Consider the following 20546-nt stretch of genomic DNA (forward strand, 5'->3'; position numbering starts at 1 on the left):
GCTAAACAGGACAAAAGACGGGATTCTCGCCGATCGAGCGACCAATGCCCCCACCGAGTAAATGAACAACTGCAAGTCGATGGTAGGCGCACAAGGCGCGCTGACAAGAAATACACAGAGTTGTCAAAACCGATCAGCGCGGTTATGTCCAAAGTCCAACACCTTCCATTCTTCAAATGGCCGTCCAAAATGGTGGGACCTTTTGAAACGAGAAAACGGGATAGGCGGTGCGAGTATCACAAGGATCACGACCATGATACTGAGAGTTGTTACGCATTGAAGGATCACTTGGAGGAATTGGTACAAGATGGTCGGCTACAACAATACATCCAAAAAGGCAACTCAACCAAAGCAATAGCCTTAAGACAAGATTTCCCTCCACTTGGCACGATCCACATGATATACAACCTGCCAATGTCATCCGCAGTGTATACGATTCAATCGAATCCCGACCCTCAAAATCAACTCACTCTGGCTAAATGACCTTATGAAGCTGCGAGCATTACTTTTGATGATTCAGATTTGGTCGGAGTGACACTTCCTCACAGCGATCCCTTGGTGATCGAGTAACGCGTAAATCCATTCACCGTTGAGCACATACTCATTGATCCGGGGAGCACATCGAAAGTTATGTATTATAAGACATTCACCAAACTCAGCTTCTTTGAATCGGATCTCTCTCCGGCTCCTTATTTACTATTCGGCTTCAACGCCAATCTAGAATACCCGTTAGGGAAAATCACACTACCCGTTCAAGCGGGTTCCCGAACAATGGATATGAAATTCTTGGTCGTCATGCTACCATCGCCATAAAATCTTATCATGGGGCGAACTTGGTTGCATACTATGCAGGTCGTGCCAAGCACCTATCATCAGCTGCTACCCTTCCCGATAGGGCACAGCATTGAGCAAATCCGTGGCTCCCAAAAATCGGTACAAGCATGTTATCTCCTTGCTGAAAAGACGCCAAAAGAGTTGCAAGTGAATTCAATTGAGGTGACCGATCTTGAGAGCCTCAACGATGTTGGGCGGCTCCCTAGTGAAAAGGCCACGGAAGCCCTAGGTCGAAGTGAGATTGACAGAAACCCAAACAGGTTCTTCATGGTCGGCACCTCCCTGAATCAAGCCGACATGCAGCAGCTAATTTCTTTCCTGCTCGGCAACCTTGATGTATTTGCGTGGACACCATATGAGATGCCGGGTATAGATCCGTCAGTTTCGCAGCACCGTTTGAATGTTGACCATAAATGCAAGCCGATCATTCAAAAAAGCCGGCGGTCGGCAACAGAGCCCACTGCCGCCGTTGTTGAAGAGGTTGACAGGTTGCTTGACGCCAGGGCAATCAGGGAAGTGACCTACCCTACATGGCTCTCTAATACTGTGGTTATGAAGAAGAAAATGGGACCTGACTCGTGTGAGTTGATTTCACGGACCTAAACAAAGCCTGCCCCAAGGATTGTTTTCCCCTACCCAGAATTGACTAACTTGTAGATGCGACGGCACGCCATCAGCGTATGAGCTTCCTAGATGCTTACAGAGGCTACATCAAATCGCCATGTATCCAGAGGACCAAGACAAAACTGCATTCCTCACCCCAAGAGGAACCTACTGCTATAAGGTTATGTCTTTTGGGTTGAAGAATGCAGGGGCAACTTACCAAAGACTGGTCACTTCCATGTTCAAGGAGCAACTTGGCCACACTATGGAAATATACATTAATGGCATGGTGGTCAAGTCGAAGGAAGAGCAGAATCATATAGCCGATCTAGAAGAGACATTTGGCATTCTACGTAAATATAGAATGAAGTTGAACGCTTCCAAATATGCATTTGGGATCGGCTCTAGCAAATTCTTGGGTTACATTGTCAACCACCGAGGAATCGAAGCCAACCCAAGGCAAATCACAGTAATCCTAGAACTCGACTCCCCTCAATCGGTCAAGGAAGTTCAGAAGTTAATGGGGATGGCCGCCGCACTTAACAGGTTCATCAGTCGTTCCACGGACCGCTGCCAATAATTCTTTCATACACTACGACAAGGCAAGGCTTTTGAATGGTCTGCCGAGTGCGAAGCTGCTTTCAACGGCCTCAAGACCTACCTCCGATCAGTTCCACTCTTGACAACACCTTCTGCTGGTGATCCGCTCATTTTGTATATGGCAGTTTCCGACCGGGTTGTCGGCGCCGTACTGATAAAGGAAGAACTGGGGAAGTAGCGGCCAGTGTATTATGTAAGCAAGGCAATGGTTGACGCCGAAACACGCTACCTTCCGTTGGAAAAACTCATTCTGGCTCTTGTCATGACAGCAAGAAAATTGATGCATTACTTCTAGGGGCATAGCATCGGGGTGCTAGCAGATTACCCCCTCCGATCAGTACTACGAAGTGCAGAAGCATCAAGACGCGTTTCAAAGTGGGCTCTTGAACTCGGCTAGTACAATATTCAGTTTCTACCTAGAACCTCAATCGAGGGACAAGTGCTTGCCAACTTTGTTGCCGAATTCACAAGGGGTCTTATTGACTTCAAGTCTGATGAAATTCGACCTAAGCCGAACTGGAGAATTTATGTTGGGGACATTTGGCAGTTGTACAGTGATGGATCATCCAATCAACGGGGCAGTGGAGCCGGAGTATAATCATGGCTCCCGATGGCGCAAAAATTGAGAAGGCCATCAAGCTCGGCTTTGAAGCATCAAATAACAAAGTCGAATACGAAGCCCTTCTAACCGGCTTGCATAATGCACATCTTCTGGGTGCTCTGCGTTTGCTTGTATTTTGCGATTCAAAACTGGTGATCAATCAGCTAAAGAGGGAGTACGCAGCAAGAAATGATCGTATGGCGGCTTACATGAAAACGGCTAATTCCTTGCTGGCAAAATTTGACCATCATGAATTGAATCAGATAACACATGATTAGAACAAACATGCACATGCCCTAGCTTGCCTAGCATCCGCCATTAACTCAGAAATTAAACGGACCATCGAAGTAGGTTTCATCTGGAGCCGAGCATTGGCCCTTCGGAGGAAGTCCAGGTCAATGTTATAGAATTTGGACCAAGTTTGATGGATCCCATTGCTGCATTCCTATCTTCCGAACAGCTCCCAGAGGACAAGAAAGAAGCGCACAAGCTATGAAACAAAGCCCTGCGATACTACTTGGATCCGCAAGGAAAGCTTTACAAAAAATCATTTTCTGGTCCATACTTGGAATGCGTGCATCTGGACAAAGTCTAAGAGTTTCTGATTGAAATACATGAAGGCAGCTGTGGCGCCCATTCTAGCGGGCGCTCTTTGGCTCATCGAGCCGTGACACAGGGTATTACTAGCCGACAATGAGAGCCGATGCCGAATGTTACGTGAAAAAGTGTGAATAGTGCCAAAAGTTCTCTCCTTTGACCCACCTGCCTGCTGAAAAGTTAAGCTCCATAACCAGTCATTGGCCATTCGCCCAATGGGGACTTGACATCGTCGGACCACTGCCTCGTGCCCTGGGTAACAAGCAATTTTTGATTGTCGCGACAAATTATTTTACAAAATGGGTAAAAGCGGAAGCACTAACACACAACCGAGATACTGACGTAAAGCGTTTCATTTGGAGAACTATCATAACACGATTCGGCATTCCGAGAGCACTAATTTCAGACAATGGCACCCAGTTTGATTGTGGCGTCTGCCGAGAGTTGTGCCACAAGTATGGTATTCGGCCTTACTTTTTCACGCCGGCTTATACACAAAGCAATGGTCAACTGAAGCCTCTAACAAATCCATCTTAGACGGCATCAAGAAAAGGCTGGAGAAAGCTAAAGGCAAATGGGTCGAAGAATTGCCGAGTGTGTTGTGGGCTCATCGAACTACGCCGAGGCGATCTACTAGGGAAACGCCGTTTGCTCTATGCTTTGGAACCCAGGCAATCATACCCTTGGAGATCGGCCTCCCAACCTTGAAATCGAAAGTTTTTGATATGGGCCAAAATGACATGATACTAGCCTTGGATTTGATTCTTATTGAAGAATGAAGAGACCGTGCCCTTGCATCCATGGCGCGGTATCAGCAGCAGCTTGCTAAGTCGTATAATCAACGTGTTCAACTGTGCCACTACACGCCAGGAGAGTTGGTTCTGAAGAAAGTACTCCCAGCTGCCAGGAAACCGGCTGATGGAAAATTGGGTCCTAACTGGGACGACCCCTATCAGGTCGATTCGATCGCGGGAGTAGGGGCATATTGGCTCAAAGACATGTCTGGAAGGAGTCTGCCACGGCCTTGAAATTCAACGCACTTGCGTAAATTCTATCATTAAACCCAACCTGTGGGGAATGATACTAGTTTTGAATGGCTCACCATGTACACATTCTAGTTTTGTAATGCAAAGATTTCTGTTTACTTACTGTGAAATCCAGTTCAAAAGTGTTCCGATTAAAGCCTCCGGATTCGGAGCACCTTTCGTGGATGTCACGATTGGCCAATGAAGTCTCCGGATTCGGAGCCCCATCTGCGCATGACGCCTTTGGGCCGATTAAAGCCTCCGAATTTGGAATGCCCTTCGTATCACAGTTGGCCGAATGAAGTCTCCAGATTCAGAGCCCCATCTGCGCATGACGCCTTTGGGCCGACAAAGCCTCCGGATTCGGAACGCCCTTTGTGGATATCATGATTGGCCAAATGAAGTCTCCGAATTCGGAGCCCCATCGGCGCATGATGCCTTTGAGCCGATTAAAGCCTCCAAATTTGGAGCGCCCTTCGTGGATATCACGATTGGCCAAATGAAGTCTCCGAATTCGAAGCCCCATCGGCGCATAATGCCTTTGGGCCGAATAAGACTCCGAATTCAGAGCCGAATAAGACTCACGATTGGTGCATGACGCCTTTGAGCCGAATAAGACTCCGAATTCAGAGCGCCATTGGCGCATGATGCCGTTCGGCCGGTTAAGCCTTCGGTTTCGGTTGGCTAAGTAAAGTCTCTGTATTCGGAGCCCCATCGGTGCATGACGCTCATGGGCCGAATAATATTATGAATTCAGAGCGCCCTTCACGACGAAGGTTAAAGCATACAAAACAAAACATTTACACATCAAAGTGGGATGCTTCATTAAGTTAAGCCGAAAAAAACCATTTACACATCAAAGCATATAAACATTCGAAATGAAATGCTTAGTTAATTTGGGTCAGTCCAACCGCATGAACAAAACAAAACATGCCAACATTCGAAATAAGATGCCTAATTAAGCATGTAAAAATTCAGAATGAATTACAAACATTTAAAATAAAACATTTTATTCAATTAGACAATAATTACATAATCTTACACGCAATCTGCATTTGAGCATTACAATGTCTATTTTTGTCCGGCATCTCCCTCGTCGTCACTCTTCTCGACTTCGAAGGCAGAAAAGGGGAAGTGATCACGTTGGTATAGTGGCAACGCCGAATCAACGCCCGTTGCTCGGAGAGCTTCCTCAGCTTGAAGTGCCTTGATCCAACCGTGCTTAAATCCACGATTTTCACATTGGCAAACTTCCTCGGCAAGCTTTTCCCTGGTCTTCTGTATCCCTACTTTTGGCCTTCATGGAAGCCTTTTTCATAGGCCCTCCCTTTCGCAAACTCTATTGCAAACATGCTCGTCGTATCCCGATCAGCAAGTGTAGTATTGATAAGCCACTAGGTCACCATTTCTTCCACGATTAGGTTAGTCTGTTCGGTTGGTTGTGTCTGAGTGGCCTTGACCTTCCTTAGCTCGCGCTCAGTCACTTTCGCGCGAGCTTCCAAGCTTCGAATGCGTTCATCCTTCTTCTCTATTTCTCGATGTGCAACACGAAGGCGCATGCCGATTTCATAAGCGATGTACAGCACCCCATGAACGCCCTCTCGAAACACCTCGAAGTCAGGTCGACCATCCATCGACTGCTGTACTTCCGGCAGAAAAATCTGTCGTGCAAATTCAACCGCCACGTTTGGGTCCCAGATGATGGAATCTGCCTCTATCATCGGTCTGTTCCCAACAAAAACAGAAAAGCTCAATGGGCGTGGTGGCCCACTGGCCTCACTTCGCGAACGAGGGGAGCTCTCCCACTAGCGCTTCTCCTTCCTTGGTGACCTGCTTTGTTGACGCAGAGAGTGGTGGCTCTCGTGCTCTGCAGATGCCCTACCGCCCGTATGAGGAGGCTCGCCACCTCGATTCATTGATGAGTCCAGCTCCGCCAAAGTCCTACCTTCTCCCTTACTATTAAAGAAAAGTCTGGTTAACATTCACACTTTTTCAGCCATGAAAGACGAGCAGAATCGAGTCACTTTATGAAACCTAGATGGAATCTCTCAACCCCTTTTTAATCACTCAAGAGTGCACCCTACTCCCGAGGTGACCACCAATATTCAGTATTATTGATTCATTCCGATCTAGAAGTGCTATTCGGCTTTCAGAGTTCATACATTGGCTGGGGCAAGGGCAGATTTATTAATCTGATCGGCCAAATACCTAAGCCTAATGCCGACCGATTTATGCCGCAGCCACTCCATAAACTAACGATATTCGGCTTTTGGAGTTCATACATCGGCTAGGGCAAGGGAAGATTTATTAATCTGATCGGCCAAATACCTAAGCCTAATGCCGACCGATTTGTGCCGCAGCCACTCCATGAAATAATGATATTCGGCTTTTGGAGTTCATACATTGGCTAGGGCAATGGCAGATTTTTAATCTGATCGGCCAAATACGTAAGCCTAATGCCGACCGATTTGTGCCGCAGCCACCCCATGAACTGACGATATTTGGCTTTTGGAGTTCAAACTTTGGCTGGGGCAAAGGCAGATTTATTAATTTGATCAGCCAAATACCTAAGCCCCACGAACTAATGATATTCGGCAAGATCACATTTATTAATCTGATCACATTTATTTACCCTTAGTTATCTAATCGGCAAGTGAATACGAAAACAAAATAGTAATCTTCATTGATAACCACAATTAAATACAGGAAATAATGCCAAGTAAGGGAAATATTCATTCATAAATTGAAAACAGCATAGTCATCATTTTATACATGAAGATTACCCCAAGCAAATAGTTGCCTACTAAGAAACTAAGAAAACAACACATGTTTGCAAAAACATACATTGAAATTGAAAATACCTAACAAAACCAAAATGTCTCCCAAATCAAGCCTCGAGATTAGACTTGAGCGGCTCAACGTCCATTTGCTCGTATGGAATTGGCATGGCCAATGTAACTCTAGCAGCAGCAAGGGCTTTGAGCCAGCAGTGTTTGAATCTCCGATTCTCAAATTTGGGGACTTCTTCTACATAGTCTTCAAGGGCGGCGCTCTTCCAAGCCTTGAATTTCGTGGAAACCTCGGACTCGGCTTTTTATTTAGCCTTCTTCAACTCTTCCAATTCGGCCTCCAGCTTGGCAAGCGCCTCCTTGGGTAACTTGTGCGATTCCTCGCTCGCGTTTGCCCTCTTCTCGGTGTTAGATCTGAGCTGGTCAGCAATCCGAGCCCCCTCCTTTTCAGCTTTGGCTCGTGCACTTTCCATTGTAGCTCTCGTCGCCTCGAACTCAGCCATGCTCCTTTCACCTTCGACTTCCGACTTCAAGCGGCCAATTCTTTCAATGGCATCATGCTAGCGGCGACCTAGTTTAGCTATCCTTCCAACCGTCTGAAAAACAAGTTGGGTTCGTCACATACCAAGAAATACCGTATACAAACCAAACCAAATAAGGAGTTAAGATCAAGTCACATACCAGAAGGGCCGACTGGGCAGCTAACGCTATTGCTACCAAATCCGGCTCGGCACGAAAGGTTGCCTTGTCAGTCGGCAAGGAGACCGAGGAAGCCAAGCTCAACGCCATAGCTGGATCTTTCAAAGCCGACGCTTCAGAGGAGATCAGCATGTTCTTTATCTTTGGTTCAACAACAAAAGGAGCAACCACACCCGACTCCTCTAAGCATGGCCGTTTATCAACGGGGCCCTCCTCGGAGCTGACCTCGCTCTCGGCGGTACGTTTTTCCCCCCGATATTCTGGAATCGACTGTTCTTAGGTAATCGGACGCTCGGCATCCTTCTCTGTCTCAGCCGCATGAACTTGAGCCATTTTTTCTACAATAATGGGTTCGGAAGATTCACTCAGGGCAGGTCCAGAACGAGTGGCCTCGGCTTTCCGTCGAGCGGCCATGCGTTTGGCATTTTTCTTTCGCGCCAACTGCGTAAGACTTTCCCCAGCCATACCCTCAGAATAAGCGCCGAGAAAGTCTCCCAAATTTGTAAAAATATCTTCGAAGGCGTCCCCTCGGCCTGATGTGGACGGTGGGTCAGACGAGTTCAGTCTGGCTTCCTCTAAGGCCGAGTTAATAGTTTCGTCAACTTTCGCTGCCAACTGGTTTGGGTCCTCGGCGATTGGTTCGGCCACTTGTTCTTCTACGTGTTCAGAATCGGATGTTTCTAAACCAATCTATCTGAAGTTTTTGAAGCTAGGGAATATGAGGGCTGTAAAATGGTTATCGCCTCGCGCGATCGGAATATTATCTGCCACCGAGAATGTCGTGTAAGTCGGCTTGTACCGCAGGAGGATATGGGCCGCCTTCCTTTGTTTGTGAAGGTTTGGACGGCCGACGAACTGTAGCGCGGTTTTAATTTCTTCAAGCACAACGTCATCGTCTGAAATTAACACTCTCTTCAAGTCGTTGCCTGCATAAACAAAATGATTGGATGTATATAGTGCCGAATACAGATATGGAAATAACCGAAACAAAAGTGATCTAATCGGCCACCTGGTTCGCCTTTTCGCCTTGGCACAAGGTCTAGGCGATCTTCACCCTCGCCGAATTCCCAATTGCCGCGGACAACGACCATCATGTCATCAACACACTTGCCAGAGTTGGCAAGCATAGTCACTAAGTGATGATCAGTATCCTTGGCTCTAAGAAAGTAGCGTCCTAATCGGCCAGTAGATTTGGCTAGGACATAACAGTGCCGAATGGCGGGTATACCTAACTTAATCCTAAGACGCCGATTTAGCTCTACAATTCCCATTATGATGCGAAAGAAATTCACGTTGGGCTGGGAAGGAATTAGACCCCAGTATTGAAGAACGGCCCTCAAAAATGGGTGAAGGGGAAAGCGGACTCCGCCCTTAGCAATTGATAGAAGAGGAAAGACAATTGTGCTCTCATCATCCCTCTCCATATCAGTGGTGATGTCTGCCAAAAGTGACAAATGGACGTCATCAGGGATGGAAAAATGGCGTCGAAAGCCGGAGATTCGATCCGCTGAAAGGAGCTCCTTTAGATGTTTTGCCATTTTGGCCAACCCAAGGATTATGGAAAACTAAAGCAAACAAGGAAGCGGGATCAAAAATGAAGGAGAAGAAAACTTACAGGAGACGAAGAGAAAAATGAGAAAAAATGAGTTGTAGAGGCCGCGAAGTGAAGGAGTTGCACTAGAAGGCGAGCCAAGTATCTTTGGGTATTCAGAACATACATACATACATTCGAAGACACAATTTCAAATCACATTAAATAGAGGCAGTGTATGAAGGGGCGGAAAATCGTTACAATGACCAAAAAGCGTATACACATTCTGACACGCATTGGGAAGAGGATTAAACGCCGAATTTTTGACTTCCCAGGCTAGAAGCCAAACGCGCCGACTAACTGATGCTAGTGAGGTATTTGGGGCGCAATTGTGGGAGCCGAATTTACTTGGATCAATAGAGACGAATGGACCAGTCCGGTCCAGAACATAACCTCTATTCGGCATTGATCCTAGTCAATTGAAGAGCCGAATAAAATGGCCGGCATTCCAACCAGTAGAACAAAGGCCGAGTAGAAGTACATGTAAAGGATCAGGGGTGGGCCAGGCCCTACGACCCAAAGATAATACTATAAATACAGGATCTTCAGTCAGAGAAAGGTATGTGAGAACTATTACGCTTAACTTAAAATACAAGTAATTCAGAGAGTAGAGACTGACTTGCCCATCGGAGTGCTAATTCCAGCACCCCTGACCGAAGTGTTTATTCCTTTTCAAGTGGCTAGCTGAAGATCACGAGCGTCCCCCAGGATCAGAAGAGTATTTCCAAACCACTTCCCCACAGTACCTGTTTGGCAGTGTGGTTAGAAAACAGCACACACAATTTGGCACCGTCTGTGGGAAAGAAAGGAGAATAGATGGCCAACAATGGACAGAAAGAGAAGATTGGGGACAACATCCCTACTGGAAGTGGTAAACACTTTGACCCTAACGTAAAGGAGGATAACTGCAACAAAGAAACTTAGGATCAAAATCCCAGAGAGAAACACGTCGGCCAGGAGGGCGACGTGCCAAATAAGGTAGACCGAGGCGGGTATTAAAACGAGGACAACCTCCAGGTATGGAAAGACAAATGCTTGCGGAGGGACGGCGAGATGAAGGGAATGTCGAACAAATTGGCGGACCTGTAATCGGTCATCAATTTCATGATGCAGAACAATGTCATATAACCACCGTTTTCGTTACAAGATACGCTGATTCCAGCAACCAAGAAAGATGCCCAGAAACGAGGTTATAAAACAGTTCTTGCAGTCCCCCAACACACCAACACCAAGGAACACTCTCACTGGCCTTCACGAGAGGTCGGACGAAAAGAGTCAATGAAAGGTGAGTCTCAGAAGACACTTCATACGAAAGAAGCCCACACTAAAGAACATTGGCATGTTCAAGGGAAGGAGCTTTGCTTCGACACAACTAATGGAGGGAGATCCAAGAGGACTCATAATGATACTGGGAGTAGCGCACCAAAAAGGCTGAAATCCGTTGATAGCTGAGCTCCTAGACGAACCAAGGAGGATTTGAGGGATTACCTCCAGAGGAAGCGACAAGATGCCGAGGTAACCTCACCGGTCAAGCTGAGAATGTTGTTCTCGGTAGAATTGGACAAGTTTGAGGCCCCAAAGAGGTTCCACATGCCAAGATTCGAGATATACGACGGTAAGTCTGACCCTAACTTTCACATCGGCTTGTACCTGAACTTAATGGCATTGCACACCAGGAAAGAGCCGTTGCTCTGCAAAGTGTTCCCCTCATCTTTTGGGAAAATTACGTCAGACTGGTTTCACAAGTTGCCGAAAGGAACTGTGAAAAGCTGGGAAGGCCTAGCCGAGATGTTCGTGGCTAGATTTGTGACAAACAAACTACAATCGTTAAGGGTGGACTCCCTAAAGGTATTATGAGGTGTTCAACCGAATACCAGGATGCAACCAAGAGGTGCCGGTCATGTCTTTTAAGAACGGCCTGAACGATGATTGTTTGCTTCGGAAGTCACTGGAAAAAACACTGTCAAAAAGTATGGAGGAATTAATGGCCAGAATAGAGAAGTATGCTAGAGCCGAGGAGGATACATCAGCGACAAAGATGTCAAAGCAAGAGAAGAGAAACGACTCGCCGAAGCGAGGTCGAGGTAATAGTGGATACAATAAGCAGGAGACAAGACTAAGGGCTGCACAGGCAGTCACAACCATATTCTGAATTTCGATTTACAAAGTCTTGGAAAAAATACGAAATCAGCCCTATTATAGAGCACCAGAGAAGATTCCTGGTGAATTTATGGAAAGAAGTCTGGGGAAACACTGTGCCTACCACAATGAGGATGTGCATCTAACTTAAGGGTACAGAGCCCTAAAGGCACATCTGGAAGACCTGGTAAGACAAGGTCATCTAAAGGACCTGGCAGATGAGACTAGGACAAGGAAAATGCAAGCGAGACTGCCTCAGGCACCGAAAGCACCACCTCCTCCAGCAATACAACCGCAAGCAGGTGGACCTCGAGTGATCAATGTGATTCACTCGAAGGTCAATGAGAACGAGATATGTGGAGAAACTCAAAAGGTAAAACACTTACAACATGTGTATTAGGTTTGGCAGAAAAGACCTAGGGCAGACAAGTGCCAGGGACCAATGGTGTCCTTTACTGAAGGCGACCTAGAGATGGTACATCATCCACACAACGATGCCTTGGTAATATCCCTCTAGATTGGAAAGTGTCAGGTAAAGCGAATTCTGATCGATCAGGGCAGCTCTTGTGACATCATGTATGTCAGGTGTTACAAAGAGCTGGGCCTTCACTAAGATGATCTGGAACAATCCAATGGTCTAATGGTTGAGTTCAATGGAATGCCGACGTGGCCCCTAGGAGTAGTAAGCTTGGAGGTGCAGGTTGGCACCAAGAAGGTGAAAACTGAGTTCATAATAATTGACACCCCCTCCGCTCACAATGCTATCCTGGAAAGGCCATGGCTGCATGCAATGGGGGTTGTTCCCTCAACATTGCACCAGTTGTTGCGGTTCCCAGCAGAACATGGAATTGAGGAGGTCAGAGGAGATCAGGTGCAGGCAAAGAAATCCACCTACAACATACAAGAAGCAAAAGCAGGGAAGATTGAAGATGAGGACATGGAGGTCCTTGAGGACGTCGGCAAAGAACCAACCGAGAAAAGTGAGGAAGCGCTGAAGAAGATCTTGGTCCAGCGAGGGGATGAAGAGCGCTTTGTCCTCCTTGACTCAGGCTTGGCAGAGGGGGAGGAAAAGGAATTAGAGGCGTTCTTGAGAGCAAACCTTGAGGTGTTTGCCTGGACACCATACGAGATGCCTGGCATTGACCCCGAGGTCACTTGCCACAAACTGAATGTGGACAGGTCGACCAAACCTATCATCCAGCGAGCATGGAGGCCTACGTTGATGCATGTTGAGGTAGTAGAAGAGGAAGTGGGTAAACTTCTAGAGGCCAGAGCCATTCGAGAAGTAAACTACCCGACATAGTTATCAAACACGGTTGTTGTGAAGAAAAAGAATGGGAAGTGGAGGGTCTGTGTGGACTTCACCAGCTTAAACAAGGCTTATCCCAAAGACAATTTCCCACTACCCAAGATTAACCAATTGGTGGATGCCACTTCAGGGCATGGAATGATGAGCTTCCTGGACGCTTACAGAGGGTACCATCAGGTAGCTATACCCCCTTCCCCCCCCCCGATAAGAAGAAGACTGCATTTATCACCCCAAAAAGGTTGTATTGCTATAGAGTAATGCCTTTCGGGTTAAAAAATGCAAGAGCAACCTACCAGAGATTGGTGACAAAGATGTTCAGACATCTAACAGGCAAAACAGTAGAGGTATACATTGATGACATGGTCGTGAAGACCAAAGAACCTAAGGATCAGCTGGCCGACCTGAAGACAGTCTTTGATATCCTAAGGACATTTTGGCTCCGACTCAATGCATCGAAGTGCCCATTTGGAGTTGGGTCAGGGAAGTTCCTGGGATACTTGGTCACCAGAAATGGCATTGAGGCAAGCCCGGATCAAATCAAGGCCATCTTGGAGTTAAAGAGCTCGACGTTGGCAAAACAAGTGTAGATGTTGACTGGAAAGGCTGCAGCCCTAAATAGATTCATAAGCAAAAGCTCTGACAAGTGCAAACCTTTCTTCAGTTTAGTGAAGAAGGCCACAGACTTCTTATGGACAGAAAAGTGCGAAGTCGCCCTGGCTGACTTGAAGAAATACTTGACCACCACTCCAGTTCTCTCAAATCCAGTACATGGAGAGGAGCTGTTCTTATACTTGGTGGTTTCAGAGGATGCAGTGAGTGCAGTGGTAATCAGAGAAGAAAATGGAGAACAAAAGGCGGTTTACTACGTGAGTAAAACCCTAGCGGATGCAGAGACCAGACCTACCCATGGAGAAGCTGACATTGGCTTTAGTAATGGCCTCCAATAAGCTGAATCATTACTTTCAAGCCCACAAGATTGTGGTGTTAACTGAGCATCCTTTGAAGTCCTTGTTGCAACAAGGAGATTTGACAGGCAGGATAGCTAGATGGCCAGTGGTGTTGGGCCAATATGACCTGGAATTTAGACCTAGAACAACAATCAAAGGCCAAGTTTTGGCTGACTTTGTGGCCAAGTTCACACCAGGCGCCATAATACATCGGGCTCCGTTGAGCCGAGGTATACGATGTCCAGGTGAACAAGGAGAAACCCAGCTGGGGATAGCAGAACAAAGGAAATAAGACAAACTCAAGCCCTGCAGTATTTACGTCAGTGACTCCTTCCGCCTATTTGTTGATGGAAGTTCAAACCGACAAGGAATGGGGGCAAGAGTAATGCCAGTATCATCGAATGGGCAGATGCTAGAACAATCCATTCATTTGGGGTTTAAAGCCTCAAACAACGAAGCAGAGTACGAAGCACTGATTGCAGGATTAAAGTTAACAGTAGCAATAGAAGCCGACGAGGTAATGGTCTTCTGTGACTCCCAGCTTATCGTCAACCAGGTAACAGGCGAATACGTAGCCCAAGATGAAAGAATGATGGCCTATGTAAAGGAGGTGGGCAGACTGATAGCATTATTCCAAAATTGCCGACTACAGCAAGTTAGCCGAGATGACAACAGCCATGCTGATGCCTTGGCCAACCTGGCTAGTGCAATGAAACCAGGAGAAGCAAGGACAATAATGGTTGACTACTTGTCAGGTCCAAGTGTAGAACCACTGAACATAGAGCATGAGGCAATGTATGTGGAGATGGGACCAAGCTGGATGGATGCAATAATGATATTCTTGAGAGATGGGGAACTGCCAGATGATCATAAAGAAGCTTACAAGATCAGACTGAAGTCGGCAAGATTCACTTTGACAGTAGAAGGGCATCTCTACAGAAGATCTTTTACTGGCCCCCTTTTGAGGTGTGTGCATCCTTCACAAGTTGAAGACTTCCTGTATGAAATACATAAAGGAGTATGTGGAAGCCACACTGGGGCAGGTCACTTGCTCATAGGGCCATTAGTCAGGGGTACTGGTGGCCCTACATGCAGAAAGATACAGAAGGTTATGTCAGAAGGTGTGAGAAGTGTCAGAGGTTTGCACATTTGATACATCAACCAGCAGCGGATTTGAACCCAGTGTCCAGCCCTTGGCCATTTGTCCAATGGGGCATGGATCTTCTTGGACAACTGCCTCAAGTGACTAGACAAAGGAAGTTCCTGCTAGTGGCAATAGATTACTTCACCAAGTGGGTTGAAGTTGAACCCCTTGCAAAGATTCGGGACATTGATGTAAAGAACTTCATATGGAAGAACATCATCACCAGGTTTGGGATCCCAAGGGCAATAATACCAGACAATGGTACACAATTTGACAGTAAGCTAATCAAGTGCTTCTGTGCAAAGTACAAAATCAAGAACTATTACTCTACCCCAAGCTTCCCTCAGAATAATGGTCAAGCAGAAGCCTCCAATAAGGTTATCTTGGATGGGATCAAGAAGAGGCTGGAAGCAGCAAAGGGAAAATGGGTGGATGAGTTGCCCAATGGACTCTAGGCATATCGGACGACACTGAGAAGATCAACTAGGGAGTTCCCATTCGCCATGGCTTATGGCACTGAAGCAGTTATCCCACTGAAGGTCGGCATCCCAGGGATCAGGACCTAGGAAGTTGAGAATGGGACCGATGAGGCATTCCTGGCCCGAGATCTGGATCTGTTAGAAGAAAGAAGGAAGAAAGCAGCAATTCAGCTAGGGGCATACCAACAGCAGCTTGCTAGGGCTTAAAACAAGAAGGTCAACCCACGAGAGTTTCAAGTTAGGGACCTCGTCCTGAGAAAGGTCGTCGGCAACAAGAAAGATCCTAGAGAGGGCAAGCTTGGCCCAAACTGGGAGGGACCTTATAGAATCATCTCGGTCCTGGGCAATGGGGCATATCAGCTTGAAGACATTGAAGGCAAAGAGTTGCCAAGACTATGGAATACTTGTAACCTGAAGTTTTTCTATCATTAGATTTCCTTTTGTTTTTTTAAATCTTTTGTTATTAGCCGATGTTATAATAAAATTTTAGCTCAATTTTTTCAAACTTGTGAAAATGATTGACCAGTCCTTAGGCAATGTTTCTAATTGAAACATGACGAATAACTTAGACTTATTATATGGCAGAGTTGAATTATACTTGCATATAATAGAGTTGAACTAAGTTGGCGATGTTTCTGATTGAAACATGATAAATAACTTAGACTTATTATATGGCATAGTTGAATTATACTTGCATATAATAGAGTTGAATTAAGTTGGCGATGTTTCTAATTGAAACATGATAAAGAACTTAGACTTATTATATGGCAAAGTTGAATTATACTTGCATATAATAGAGTTGAACTAAGTTGGCGATATTTCTGATTGAAACATGATAAATAACTCAGACTTATTATATAGCAGAGTTGAATTATACTTGCATATAATAGAGTTGAACTAAGTTGGCGATATTTCTGATTGAAACATGATAAATAACTTAGACTTATTATATGGCAGAGTTGAATTACGCTTGCATATAATAGAGCTGAACTAAGTTGGCGATGTTTCAGATTGAAACATGATAAATAACTTAGACTTATTATATGGCAGAGTTGAATTATACTTGCATATAATAGAGTTGAACTAAGCTGGCGATGTTTCTGATTGAAACATGATGAATAACTTAGACTTATTATATGGCAGAGTTGAAATTATACTTGCATATAATAAAGTTAAACTAAGTTGAATTAACCTAGATTTGCTGTGTCAACAGAATGAAAACTTTGAATGATATTAAGTACATATCAGTTAGATTAACAGAGAGACCGAGGTTGATAACCTTGACTAGTCTCTGTTTGAATCTGATCTCGGTGACAAGATCATAGGTATATGCTTAATGTGAGCATAAGTGAAACTTAAGTTCACATTAGGGAGCAGAGAGTTGGAGATTAATAAGGAAAGTTTAAAAGCCTGGGAAGTCTTGTCAAACATTTTACAAGTTAAAGATACGCTGAGGAAATATTACAAAGAAGTGCATTTCTAGCTACCGAGATGACCAGATTACCAAGCTTTGAGATAAGTGAAGACAGAAGTCTTAATAATTGAAAGTGAAATGGCAAGTTTTAGATAAACACTTGTGAAAACTTTCTTACAATGTTTTTTAAGTGTTAAGGCAAGGCAGAAATAAAACAGTCAGTAGGCATGTCTAAGGTATGTTAATCCAAGGAGAATATACAGCTAAAGGAATAAAATGAAGACATGCAAAATTATTCAAAGTATGGACGTAATAAACATACATAGGAGGGAAAAAAGCATTCAAACAAAAAGAAGAAGTTATAGTTGCATTCAAAGGGAAAAAAAGGCACATCGACCTGTAGAAGGATTACTTGTTTGGTTACAAAAAAGGGCACCCCGGCCAAATGTAGAACTAACATTGTTCAAACGAAATATTACAAGCTAAGAAGGAACAGAACAAGAAAATAAAAAATTCTAAGTACTAGACTTGGCTTGATCAGAGGCAAGCGTTGTAGTCCTCTCGGCTTCAAGCTTAGCATCAATCTCTTGCAAGGTTTTATCTAGACTCTTTTCGGCATAACGAATCTCGACTTCAGAAGTTGTTGGGGGTGGGGGAGACGCCCTTGGATGCCAAGTCATCCTCCTCATCCTGAGTTAAGTCTATTTGCTCGTTGAGGGCAGGAGACTTGTTACCAGTGGTAGCCTCTCCATCCTCTTCGTCGGCATCGCCATCATCGGCACCATCTTCATCTTCAACGTCGGCCTCTTTATTCTCTAGGGGGAATGGCACTCGGAGCTTGCTGATGTCACAAAGGTCGGAGTCCATAGAAACGTCCAACTTGTTGAGGGCCCCCGTCCAGTCGAGGTAGTAACCCTCAGTTGCAACCCAGGTTGACTTGCTCCCTGTATTGGTCGTGAACGGCGGCCTGCCCCTCTTCGAAGGCCTTTTCGTCGGCCGCCTTAACCTCGGCCTCTTTATTGGCGATGGCCTCCTGCAGCTTGGCCTCCAGATCGGCTACTTTAGCTTTAGCAACTTCGAGGTCGGCTCTTACTACCTTGGCTTTGTAGTTCGCCGCCTTGGCCTTTTCCTCGGCCAAACTCTGAGCTGTTTTGGCATCCTTGGCCTGGTCCATAAGAGAACGGTTGTTGGCCTCGGCCTGATTAAGTGAAGATAGGAGTTTCGCTGCTTCTTTTTCTTTCTTTGCCAAATCCTTTCTCATCATCTCGGTGTTGATGGCATAAGAATGGGCATGCTGGATAGCCTGCAAAGAAGTAACATAAGTTAGCGAAATTTCACTAAGTGTGGAAAGATTCTCAAAGGGGAGGGAAGAATACTTACCAAGACCGAGTGGTGCATCATGAAGGCAAAGTCTTCATATTCATATAACTCAGCCATTCTGTTCATGTCCTCGGGCAGAAGAACTGCTGTGGACAGGGCCGCACCGACCTCAAGATTGGCAGCACTGTCACCGACGGTAAGAGGTCTGTCGTCGAGCATAATCTCGGGTGCCTAGATCATGCCTTGGGGGAAGCTGCTACCCTCTTGGTGGTCTGACCTCGGCTATGTAGCAGGTGGGGCCTCAAAAGATGGGTCCTCAACAGGACACTTCTTGGCAGAGGGGGCGCTCTTCTCGGCTTTGGCTAACTTTGTGATAGGCACAGTGTCCTCAGAATCAATTTGGGTCACTGTGGCCTTTGCCTTGGCCTTCTCACTCGTTTTGGCTTATGGATAGGTGTAGACACCCCATTTTTGACCGTCCTCAAGAATTGGACGTCACCGTTTGAACACTCGGTGATTATCCATGTTTGTGTTCGTTTGGAGTTCCCGGAAGTCTCGGCTCGCGCGCCTTGCTTCAGGATCCCCGAACTCGACCGTTTAGTGTCTGGTTTTGCACCAAACACTTTTGTTTTGCCCTTGAGAGGCAGGGTAGGGCTTGTAGACCATCCCCACCCATCACCGGCATTGGCTAGAGGCCACCGGCTGGTTTTTGCTGCCACCGGCAATATAGTTTGCCGGCCGGCACTCTTTGTTGCCGGTCAGCACTATTTTTTGCCGACCGGCACTCTTTTTGGCCAAGATGGCATTTTTGGCCGGCCGATTGCTGTTCATCTGCTTTTGCAGATATTTTTAGACAGCTGTCTTGCTTTTGCTCCCCTTCATACACGTGTATGGAGGGATCTCCCTCTTGTAAAGCTTGTCTTGTAAGCTTTACAAGAGATATAAAGAGAGGCTCTCTCTTGTAACAAAAAAGGGAGGCTTGGTTAGAGACTTAGGATTTTTTGAGAGCAAGAACAGCCATTGTTAGGGTTTGAGTTCTAGGGTTAGAGTTAGATACACACTCTATCTCTCTTTCCCTCTCATTTTGTTCACTAGGTGCTTTGTGTCTTACTATTGCACACAAACACCTAGTGTTTCACCTTCCTCTTGAAACTAGGGTTCTAAAGGCTTGTTCTTGAGTTTCTTGACTGGTTTGGAGCCAAAGGAGGCCATTGGAGCATCATTTGTGAAGAAGGCTTCAAGGGTGAGAATCTAGTCCCATTTTCTCCCATTTTTGCATTGATTTTATACCTATCTTAGAACTGTTTTTGTGCTTATTGTATAACATAAAAAAGTTCTATTTTTAGGCCCTATTTATTGTTTATTAAGAGTGTTTTGTTGTTTAAGGGTTGTTGACCACCCTTAGGCCTTAAAAGGCCTCATTTTGAGCCATTTTGTGCTAGCTCCGGGATTTTGGTGTTGAGGTCTCTTCACCACTGAAATCTTGAGGGATTTCAGTGGTGAAGATGATGCTTTGAAGTCCCAAGAAGGAGAGGGCCACCCCCTCTCCTTGTTGTCCTTGAAAAGGACATATTTTGGCCTCTTAAGGAAGCCTATGCTTGAGTGTGTGTTGAGCATGTTTGGTTTGTTTTTCATGCTTATATATCCATGATATAACATGATTTAAAGTTGTTTTTGGAACTCCATGCATGCTTAGCATAGTTGCCATGTAATGCCTTGTTTACGCCTTAACATGTCTTAGGTTGTTAGCCTTTGTTGGAGCATGTTTTAGGCTTAGTCTTGTGAAGATTATGTGCTTATCTTGCCATGTTCTAGGTCTGTCCTAGGTTGTTTGGGTTGATTTTGGCATGCTTGATATAGCTCCTTTGTATTTCGGCTTGTTAGCCTTGAGTATGTGCATGTGTAGCATGACATCTTTGCATCGATTTGGTGATTCGGGGTCCCCCCACATGTTATTTCAGTCCCATTTCCATGCTTGTTTGATTGCCTTGCATGCCTCTTTAATGCTTTGGAAGCTTGTGTAGCAATGCTCCATGTTTTGACCATTATGCATGCCTTTGTTTTTTGAGTCATTTTGATGCCATCTAAGTGGTCCTTAGGCCTTGTATTAATGTCCCAAAACTCTGTTTTTGGTCAATGAGTTCATGCCATGTTTGGTCTTGCTTAGTGTAGTCCAATGCTCCATTGACTTGCCTTGAGCATTTGGGCCATTTGTTGCATGCTTGACATGATTTATTGCTTGGTTTGGCACCATGTTTTGGCATGATTTCAATGCTTATGTTGCATGCTAATTGTCCATGATTCCCTCTTTCAAGTGTGCTTGAATGTTGTTTGATTTAAGTGTTGGTCCTTATGTGCATGTGTGTGTGCATGCCATTTAGCCCTCACTTTTTAGCACATTGGCTACTGTTTTAGGCCTTATTAGAGCTGCCTAATTCATGTATAAGCCCATCTT

Source organism: Camellia sinensis, chromosome 3 (assembly GCF_055761805.1).
Source record: "Camellia sinensis isolate YWXY chromosome 3, ASM5576180v1, whole genome shotgun sequence".
Taxonomy (NCBI): Eukaryota; Viridiplantae; Streptophyta; class Magnoliopsida; order Ericales; family Theaceae; genus Camellia; species Camellia sinensis.